The sequence below is a fragment of the Triticum dicoccoides genome, chromosome 6A (assembly GCF_002162155.2).
Source record: "Triticum dicoccoides isolate Atlit2015 ecotype Zavitan chromosome 6A, WEW_v2.0, whole genome shotgun sequence".
Lineage (NCBI taxonomy): Eukaryota > Viridiplantae > Streptophyta > Magnoliopsida > Poales > Poaceae > Triticum > Triticum dicoccoides.
This window is the reverse complement of record NC_041390.1, coordinates 626,529,765-626,540,296: the sequence shown is the minus strand read 5'-3', so window position 1 is coordinate 626,540,296 and position 10,532 is coordinate 626,529,765. Positions and strand designations below refer to the sequence as shown.

The following is a 10,532-nucleotide window of genomic DNA, read 5'->3' as shown; positions in this document are numbered from 1 at the left end:
GAGGAGGCCGAAGGGTCCAAGAAGGGGAAGACCCTTCCTCCGGACTACTCCACCGACGTCGACGACGACGGAAAGGAGTGGCCGCTCAGGGCCAAGCCCCTGGCGAAATCGTAAGTATCCGGATACCAGAGTAATTCATAGTATTCATTTATTGCACAGCTTTCCCTTATGTTGAATATGATTATGCAGCCCACCCAAAGACCGGCTCGACGCGTCGTCGATCGGTTCACTGGACTCGTCGGCTGTGAATTCGCTTCCGACGGCCACCTCCCCCCGCCCTACGGACGACGCTGAAGTATTGTCCCAGCAGGTTCCAAGCCAAGAGGAGGTGGTCCTGGAGACGCCGCAAGGCGACCTCCCGGACTCTAGGAGTAAAGGGGATAAAACCCCCCAGGGCTCCAAGTCCGGCCCTAGGCCGGACACCGCTCCGGAACCTTCAAAGGTTCTAGAGTCCGGCGGGCGACCTCCTTCCTAGAGGAGCAAGCCCACCGCGCCGGTGACCCCCGTCCAACCGGAGGCGCTGGACAATCTGTTGGAGGTGCTCAAAGGCGCCTCCATCGACGAGGAGCACCGCACCATTATGAGTGCGGTGGTCCAGAAGGTTCAGTCTGCCAAGAGCGGACTGACTGAAGCTTGTGCTAGCCTTTTAACAGGCTTTGAGGTAAGTAAAGAATGTGTAAATAATAGTACCGCATAGACAGTAGCCCCTGATACTCTGTTTGGCGTTCGGGAAGAAAATCCGAATAGAGGATCAAATAAAATTCGCAGGAGTCTAACAAAAAGGAGTCAATATGCGTATGCAGGCTTCTCTGCTGGCGTCCGCCACACTGACTACGGAAGTGGACACGCTAAAGCAGAACCTCGAGCAGTCCAAGCAAGAGCTCGGGTGTGCCAAGAAGCAGCTCGAGGACAAGGAAGGTAATAAATACCATGTTTTAAATATATATAAAAAAGTGCAATTGCAAAAAATGACAGGATTATTGTGGCTATTATAGGGGCCACGTCTGAGGTGGCGACCCTTAATTAAGCACTGTCTGAGGCCGAGAAGAGGGCGGCCACGGAGCGCACCGAGTGGGAGAAGTATGAGGCCCAGGTTGGCAAGGTGCGGCAAGAGCTCCAGGCTCTCATGAAAAAACATGAGAGTTTGGAGCTTGACTCAAAGACGCGAGAGTCCGAGCTCGCGATGAAAATGCCAAGTCTGCTAAGGCCGAATCCCAGAAGACCCTCCAGGAGTTGGATGAGGTGAAAAAGATAGCGGCGGGTAAGGCATTCTTTATGCAAAGCAAACACATAAACGTGAGTTACTTGTTACTTACCTGAATCCGGAGCTCTCCAGGAGCGTTCGCAGATCTTCCCCGTAGCGTGTCCGATGCCTCCGTATTCTATCGAGCCGAGGAGGGAAGCTCGACGGAGAAGGTGTTCTGGTCTCAGTATGCTGAGGCCGGACACCCCGTGCCCCTGAGCGACCAGCTGAAGCAACTGGTCGAGCTCCACAAGGCGGCCAAACAGGCCATGAAGGGCCTCATAGTTCGGCTGTGGCCTGGAGAGGCTCTGCCTGGGACCTATTTCGGGCTAGTGCGGCGGCTGGTGGGGGCCTGTCCAAGGCTCGAAGTCATCAAGCGCTCCGTCTGCATTGAAGGTGCCCGTAGGACCCTTGCCCGTGCTAAGGTGCACTGGGGCAAGCTGGATGCTGAGAAGCTTGTGAAGGACGGGCCACCGTTGGGGAAAGAGCATCGCAAGCCCGAGAATTATTATACAGATGTTCTGAAGGGTGCCCGCCTTGTGGCGGATGAATGTTCCAGGGATGTAATTTTTGAGTAAAAATCGCTCGTTTTGTCCTGTGCGCTGAAAACTTGTTCATATGCGCTAAGCAATGCTGCTGGAATTTAAAATATTACCTTCTGTGCGGCTGTTTATCAATTCTGAGAGATGGCGAGTCGTCGGCTTCTGCCCTCGTGCCGCTAGTGCTGGGGTGTTCGGGGATAAACCTGAGTGCTCTTTTTCCCATGTTTGGGTCCTTCGAGGGAGGCGCTCAGCACAGCAAACAAGGCAATCAGACTATAATGCGTGAACACTCTCACTTAGCCATAGAATTTTATAATTTTAAATTTCGGCGAAGCCCCTGGTATTCGGAAGACCGAGTTCGGGGCGCTATCCACGCCTTGGCCAGACAGAGCCGACTCCTCGCTCTAAGCGGCATAAGTATTTAGGGACTCGAAAAACCTCTCGAACAGCGACCAGCTCTCGCTTCATCATGACAGTCAGTTTTAGCTTTCTCTACTGAGGTGCTCGACCCAGCTCAACTGGGGCACAATCGCAGTAGTTCTCCTAGTGCTACCTTAGCCGACACAGCGGAACGGAAGGCACCAAAACATAGAAGCCGGGCAAACCCAACTATTGACCCAAGACATGATTCGGATCCGATACATATAATGCTATAAGTTCGGGGTGCCGCACTTGTTAAAGTGTTCGGACTTCTCACACCATATTGAGGGGTACTAAAACCCCTGGCGTATTTTGGCCGTACCAAAGTGTACGGGTGCAACATGTCGTTAAGGAACATATATTTGTAAAAATAAGAGTAATGCAAAGAGAGACAAAAGCTATGCATTGTTTATTAAAAAAGGGCTGCGATCAAAGCAGAACGATACAAATAATGCGATAAGCAAAAGGTTGGACTATTTAACATGTCCGTTCTAGGGGCAGGCTGCGGAATGGTATGTGAAACAGGTATACTGCTCGTGATAGAGACCACCTGGGAGTTCCGTAATGCGGCATGGCTTGTCTGTTTCCCTGGTTCTTGCATCATTTATGCGGTAATTGAACTGCCGAACAGGCCTTCCGAAGAGTGGAGTCCTGAAAGTAAGAGAAAATTAAAAAATCGGCAGCCCCTGGTGCGGTTTAAGCTGTGTTTCGGGCGTGCCGTGATGGTGCCCCTTCCCCTGTGCCCATGGTATTTCTAGAGCGTAGTTATGTACGTGAAGCACCGGCGTCGCATTTTTGTGAGGGCTGGGATTGGGGCCGCATTGCTACTCCTGCTCGGAACGTGCCAGGCGGTCTTGTTGTAGGTTACTCCGGGCGCGCTTGACGGTGTCCGGACGTTTAATGGCCGGACTGGAGAACTGCCTGGAGAGGCTGCTTTGTACTTCCGCTGCAAGGCCGCCGTGTGCTCCTCCATTCGGAGAGAGCGTTCGGTGTTTCCATTGACCGTAATTACTCCTCGAGGGCCTGGCATCTTGAGCTTAAGGTATGCGTAGTGCGGTACCGCATTGAACTTGGCGAATGCGGTTCGCCCGAGCAGTGCGTGATAGCCACTGCGGAATGGGACTATGTCGAAGATTAACTCCTCGCTTCGGAAATTATCCGGAGATCCGAAGACCACTTCGAGTGTGACTGAGCCTGTACAGGTGGCCTCTACACCTGGTATTACGCCTTTAAAGGTCGTTTTGGTGGGCTTAATCCTCGAGGGATCTATGCCCATTTTTCGCACTGTATCCTGGTAAAGCAGGTTCAGGCTGCTGCCACTACACCACGACACTCAAAGCAGCGTCAAACAATGTGTCGGCATAGGTCACCTAAGGCGACACATTTAGTGTCGGCAAAGACCTACACCGACAGAAAGGAGGTGTCGCCTATAGTGCTGCCGGGAAAGGTCTATGCTGACAGATAACTCTACGCCGACACACAGTATGACGATGTTGGTGAGAGCTTCGTCGACAGACATTTCTACACCGACAGACGGTGCTATGCCGATAGTTCATCTGACGATGTGCTATGCCGACAGATTTTGCAATGTCTATAAATATGCCGACAGTTTATTCGACAGCAGGCTACACCAAGAGATAATGCAACGCTAATACTTTTGCCAACAAACATTCTGCCAAGGTCTACATTTTAGCACAAATGCAAATGCACCATATATTAATACGACATTAACTTCATATTATTCAATTCATGTTCAATACCGAACACATACAAACAATTACACTCAAATTCATCAGAATTAGACTCTTCTATTCATCACCATATACCATTGATCAATGCACAAGATACCATTCAACATATATAGAAGATTCATTAGTCTTCTTTACTCAAGTTAGCTACAGTGGATTAAGGACATACATAAGCTGGCATTCAAGCCGCGGTCTGCTACAAAATGTGATGGCCAAGTTCCTATCAGACCAATTGTTCAACCACTTGACTACTGTACAAAATATTATGGAAGAGCCCAAGTCTTTAGTGACCAAGCCGACATGAACTTCCATATGAACAAAATGTGTCAACCATGTTATGAACAAAGCAATCACCAGAACATCATACATCAACTTGGTGTCTTGCTACATTTTGCCATTTGTCCCTGCAAAAGAACTCGTATGTTTGAGCAATCTTAGAAAATGGGATTTCTTAAATTTTGCAAGTGGCCCTTGATCCCAAAGATCTAAAAGTACATGCGCTGCAAACAGGTTACAAAAGATATATACCCTTATCAATTATCACCACATCAACCAAAGTCAGGCTAGCACATATGGCATACCACATGGCTTACACTGAAAATTGCATTTGAAGTTCCTCAATCAGCAAGCAATCAGATATGCACTTGTAAATATGCATGTGCCAGCAGTCATATATTACCTTGTATGAACTTCGGTGAACCTGTAAGGGCCTCAGTCTAAGGCCGGGCAGATGCCTATTTTCTAAAAAAATGTACCAGCAATCATATATGTAGTAGCAGGAAGGACACTTGATGAAAACAAAGCCATTCAAAGACCATATGTCTTCTATGAGTAATTGCTCGGATAAATGTATGAAAACTTAAAATGAAATCATGGGTACTATTTACAACGTGCTCCCAATTCATCTATAATCCATTTAATTGCTACATGCTCTCAATTCATCTAGACAAAGTTCAAAGCATTTAAAATTTGACTGTGAGCTTACTGGAACTATTACTCAAGTTTCAGTGCCTTTAAAATTTGTCATTCACAGTTGTGGAAGTAGTACTGTGAGCTTACTGGAACTATTACTCAAGTTTCAGTGCCTTTGGTCTCAGTTTTTATCTGCTCTCAGATTCATCAATCTTCAATCAAGTGTACTTGGCCATTTGTGTTTTTCAGTCTTGTTCAGCACCTTTCCTGTTTCAATGAGTAGAACCATGCTATTAATTATTTATTTTCTTAGAAGTACAAGGAAAGGGAATCCAGAAACTAAATCAAGCAAGAGTGAACATTTCAGCACTGATATTGTTAAGTTTCGCTTTCAGGAACAACTTACATCAGACTGTAGATATGTTTCTTTTCTCACCACAGATTTTCACATATGATGGGTATTGAAATAGTAGAAGACCTTGGATAGGTAAAGAATGTGTACTAATAGCAGCAAACATATCTACACGTAGCTGCATCTGGATTTCAATTGCAATTGCGTTTCAAATACTTTGCAAAGCATGTGTGGACTGTAAATTCATCAAGGCTTGCACTTTCAATCTGTTCAGAAATCATTGAAGACCAAAACTAGCAATTTGTGTTAATTTATATATGCTTTTACTCGTACTTCTAAAATTTGTCAGTCACGGTTGTGGAAGTAGTACTGTGAGCTTACTGGAACTATTACTCAAGTCTCAGTGCCTTTGGTCTCAGTATTTACCTGCTCTCAGGTTCATCAATCTTTAATCAAGTGTACATGGCCATTTGTGCTTTCTCTGTCTTGTTCAGCGCCTCTCCTGTTTCAATGAGCAGAACCATGCTATTAATGAGCCCTGAAAAGTACATAGAGAAAGACCAGATTGACTTCTAATGAATCGGTAACCAGCCTTTTTTGCTCAAGTGCTACAGTTTTCAGTCCGACCAAGTATTGTTGTGCATAGAACTAGCGACCAATGTAGAATTAACATGCCATTGGCCAAGGATTTTAGATTTTTGGCAAAAAGCAAGGGTGAGCAGCAGATCGAAAATATTCAATTCAACTTCACCTGGTTAGTCCAAGGATTTTAAACGACAATTGAAGAATTGAACATATAAAAAGATCACCTTGTGTCATCAGTAGCAGCCAATGGTTGTGGTCAGAGGATGACATAGCCTACTCCACGCATCTCCAGGGGTATTGTTATGGACTGCAGAGGGAGCAACACCAATTTGACCAACTGAACAAAACCAGTATGGAAGCAATAACAAGCTCCTGTGCAAACATACATGAGAAAATCACCTGCTGCCGTGAGGAGATATTCAGAAATGTCATGTGCAAAAAGGGTTCATCATTGAGATGTTCAAGCTGAGTCAAAATTGACAGTAGAAAACCAGGTCACGTATACACATTAAAAGGAAAACTTACGGAAACATCTTTGGGAAAAGGGTGTGCACGTCAATCTTTCCTATGTTTATAGGTTGTTCTACTTTTCTTATTGAGAAATGGGCGTGCATAAAAGTCACTGGGCCTTCATAGGCTTGATATGTGGATAATACAGATTTGGGTGCAGAATAGGTGGGCAGGATTTTACATCGCAGGGAAATCTAGCACGTGAAGCACACTTGCTGGACTTCAGATTAAAACGTAACTGATCTATTCAGCATTCAAAAAGAAGCTCATGAAGTGTTTTTTGAACCCCCTAAAAAATTTAATCAACTGTTGCAGACAAAAACAAGGGAGGCATTATCACAGTATATCATTGACCTATATTTTTATACACATTTACTGCAGGCCTTTACAGTTTTCTAACTAATAACTAATAGACTGTCTTTATGAACATTCCTTCCATCCATTTATATATGTATATATACTGACTCAAATATATTTTTCTCACATGTGTCGCCATGGTTCTTCACATGAACTTCCTTTTCTTTGAGAAATCGTACACATGATGCAGTGCCCTAGAAGTGAACACACACACACACACACACAAATAAAGTCATGGCTGCAGTGCAAATATCCCTGCAGTACTGTCTCTGTGGCGATACAAGTATGGCAGAAAAGCACATGTTTGTGAAGCCACTCGAAAAGAAAATTCAAATTCAAAAACCTGACAAAGACAAGCAAACACTATCAGGTATATCCTTTGCTTTTTATGTCCATGTACTGATGTACCCCGTACTAACTGCAGCCTAATAACTTTGCGTATTGTGTCGAGACTCCTATTTTTAGGGGGACAATACTATTTTCTGAGATGACTTACAGTAGCAATTCCCATCCATCGAGCGACTGCTATCCATTGAGAAAACATTAACAGCACCACACCACTAATGCCATGACCTAGACCTGGAACCGCCCGACTATAATCACACAAGGCATGCCATCAGAATCAGATTATAAACCATTCAGAATAAAATGTGAACTCCATATAGCAAAATAAGAGAAGATAGGTAAGGAAAAAGAACTGCATCTTACTAGTTGAGATGAGATCTGGAGGCGGGGCCGGGACAAGGGTCGCCAGTGGAGGAAGAAGAACGGCGGGCTGCTCCTCAACAGCAGTTGTTGCGGCGGATCCACCGGCGTATGGTGCCGCTGTTCCCGGCGCGCGGCGGATCCTTGCGGGCGGACAGCGCTGCTGTTCCTCGGTGGCAGACGGTGCTCCTCCATGGCAAACGGCGCTGCTGCTACTGCGGACTAAGGGAAGGGAGGCCGGGATCCGAGATTTGGTGGTGCGAGGGGACCGGCGGGCGGGTTGGGGCGGCGGCGCGCAGGTCGGGGGCGGCGGCGCGGTCGGGTTAGGGTTAGGGTGTGTGGGTGGCGAAAGACGGAGAGAGGGGCGAGATTGGGGATCGAACAGGTCGGGGGTCGGGGTGTGTTTTTTCTTTTGTTTAGCTGGTCTGATGCGAATCGGGTATTTCGCATGGCGCGCGCATGCCCCTCTTTCCGCGCCATAGTTTTCGGAGGTGGGTTGATCATACAACGCCGACACTTTTTGTGTCCTTATGAATTGGCGACACACAAACAATCGGTATTGTCTCTATCTACCGACAGAAATTTTGTCTGTGTTTTTGCGGGCTTCGGCGACAGATAATGTGTCACAAAGCTTATATAACACTAACGTACTGTGTGTCGGTATAGTTTGGGACAAAAAGAGTGTCGGTGATGCTCACTTATACCAACAGAGGTATGTCGTCTTTGCAGTGTCGTGGTGTAGTGTGCCGCCGTCCATAAGGACTCTAGTGAGATGAAATCCGTCAATAATTGGGTCTAGAACCAATGCGGCGAATCCACCATGGCAGGTGCTAGTGGGATGGTCCCTTCGATCAAAGGTGATCGGGCAGGAGGACCATGGGTTGAACTTTGGTGCGACTGGCTTCACCCCGTATACGCCCCTTAACGCGCGCTTCCGCTCCCTCTTGGGGATGTGGGTTGCGTATATCATGTTCACCGTCCGCACTTGTGGGGGAAAACTCTTCTGTCCACTGTTGTTCGGCGGCCGAGGCTCTTCGTCGTCATTGCTATGCAGCCGCTTGTCGGTATTTTCGGCATTTAACTTGCCTGCCTGCTTGAACACCCAACAATCCCTGTTGGTGTGATTGGCCGGCTTTTCGGGGGTGCCATGTATCTGGCACAAGCGGTCGAGTATTTGGTCCAAACTGGACGGGCCCCTAGGATTTTTTTTTGAATGACTTTTTCCGTTGACCGGATTTATAGCCTCTGAATCCGGCATTAACTGTCATATCCTCAGCATTGTCGCCGTTAATGCAGCGCTTCTGCTTGTTGCGACGCGACCTGCCACTACTGTCCCTTGTATCCGAATTACCAGGGTTCTTGGTCATATTGTTGCTACGAGCAAGCCAGCTGTCTTCTCCCGTGCAAAAGCGGGTCATGAGTGTCGTGAGTGCTGCCATAGATTTCGGCTTTTCCTATCCAAGGTGCCGGGCAAGCCACTCGTCACGGATATTGCGCTTGAAGGCTGCTAGGGCCTCTGTGTCCGGACAATCGACTATTTGCTTTTTCTTTGTTAGGAACCGTGTCCAGAATTGCCTGGTCGATTCCTCTGACTGCTGAATTGCGTGGCTTAGGTCATCGGCGTCTGGTGGTCGCACATAAGTGCCCTGAAAATTATCGAGGAATGCGGCTTTCAGGTCCTCCCAACAACTGATTGATCCTGCTGGCAAGCTGTTAAGCCAATGCCGAGCTGGCCCTTTAAGCTTGAGCGGCAGGTATTTGATGGCGTGGAGATCATCGTCGCGGGCCATGTGGATATGAAGGAGATAATCCTCGATCCATACCGCAGGATCTGTTGTGCCATTATATGATTCGATGTTTACGAGTTTGAAACCCTCGGGGATTTGATGATCTATTACTTCGTCTATGAAGCATAGTGGGTGTGCGGCGCCTCTGTACTGGGATATACCACGACGTAGCTCCAATGAGCTTTGTCTACTGTGTTCGGCCCTACCGGATTTGTGTCCGGCGTGACGGTTACCGTCTCGAGTCATGGGGCGCCCACGCGATCCGTAGATCGATCTTGTTTGCCTTGCCTTGTCCTCCAACATATCTCGCAGGTCTAGCGCATTTTCCCGTGCCTTGGTACGGGGTGCGGCTTGAGTGGAGGGCCGAGAGGCCTCTCTGTCGCGGCCACGAGGTGGCCGGTCGGCCGTATCAAGTGATGGTGATGTGGGTTTAAGTGCTTCCTCCTCTAATCGGGGTAGCAACCTGCGCTTTGGGTAGCTCTTGGAGGGGCGTTCGAGTTTATGCTCTTCGGCCGCAAGGACTTCAGTCCATCTGTCGACTAGCAAATCTTGATCAGCTCTAAGCTATTGCTATTTTTTCTTGAGGCTTCTTGCCGTGGTCATAAGCCTGCGCTGAAAACGCTGTTGCTCGACGGGATCCTCTGGCACGACGAATTCGTCGTCGTCGAGGCTTGCCTCGTCTTCGGAGGGAGGCATATAATTATCGTCCTCGATCTCTTTGTCTGCCGCTCTCTCATGAGGGCTGGCTTCTCCGTCCTCCTGTGCTGAATCTTGCTGGAGGGGGTTTTTTTTGGCACTCTCCGGAGTATTATTATCTCCTGTGCTGGAATCACCGTATTTGCTTTGGCGGGATTTTGAGCGGCGCCACTGACGCCGGCGCTTAGGCTGTTTCTTGGAGGGGTCATCCTTCGCTGTTCCATCGCCATCTCCTTCTTTTGGGGTGTCCACCATGTATATGTCATATGACGAGGTGGCTTTCCAGGACCCAATAGGCGCTGGTTCTTCATCGTCTCCTGCATCGGCGTCCATACCGTCGATGTCTTCGGAGTCGAAGTCGAGTATGTCGGTTAAATCGTCAACAGTGGCTACAAAGTGGATGGTGGATAAGCTTTGAATTTCTTCATCGTCCGTCTCCTAACCTTGCCGATCGTAGTCCGGCCAGGGCTCTCCTGATAAAGAGAGAGACTTTAGTGTCTTCAAAATATCGCCGAAAGGCGAGTGCTGAAAGATGTCCGCGGCAGTAAACTCCATGATCGGCGCCCAATCGAATTCGATCGGCAGGGGCGCGGAGGGTTCGGAGTCTGGAGAGGAGTCCGGCTCCTTGGAGTCACGAGTCTCGTGGAGTGCGGGGCCAGTGTTCGGCTCGATCGC

General features: G+C 48.1%; 1 long non-coding RNA gene across 17 annotated transcripts; it reads right to left on the bottom strand.

Moving 5' to 3' along the window:
- Positions 1 to 4,033: 4,033 nt before the first annotated feature.
- Positions 4,034 to 7,766, bottom strand: LOC119318654. Of its 17 annotated transcripts, XR_005154195.1 has the most exons (7): positions 7,378 to 7,766; positions 7,166 to 7,262; positions 6,027 to 6,267; positions 5,644 to 5,719; positions 4,633 to 5,132; positions 4,482 to 4,547; positions 4,034 to 4,357 (listed from the first exon to the last, which is right to left on the bottom strand). It is a non-coding gene; the product is annotated as an uncharacterized LOC119318654 (long non-coding RNA). The 17 variants fall into 17 exon arrangements; XR_005154189.1 differs by having other exon boundaries at positions 4,482 to 5,132; XR_005154192.1 differs by having other exon boundaries at positions 4,034 to 4,547.
- Between the last annotated feature and the right edge of the window lie 2,766 nt (positions 7,767 to 10,532).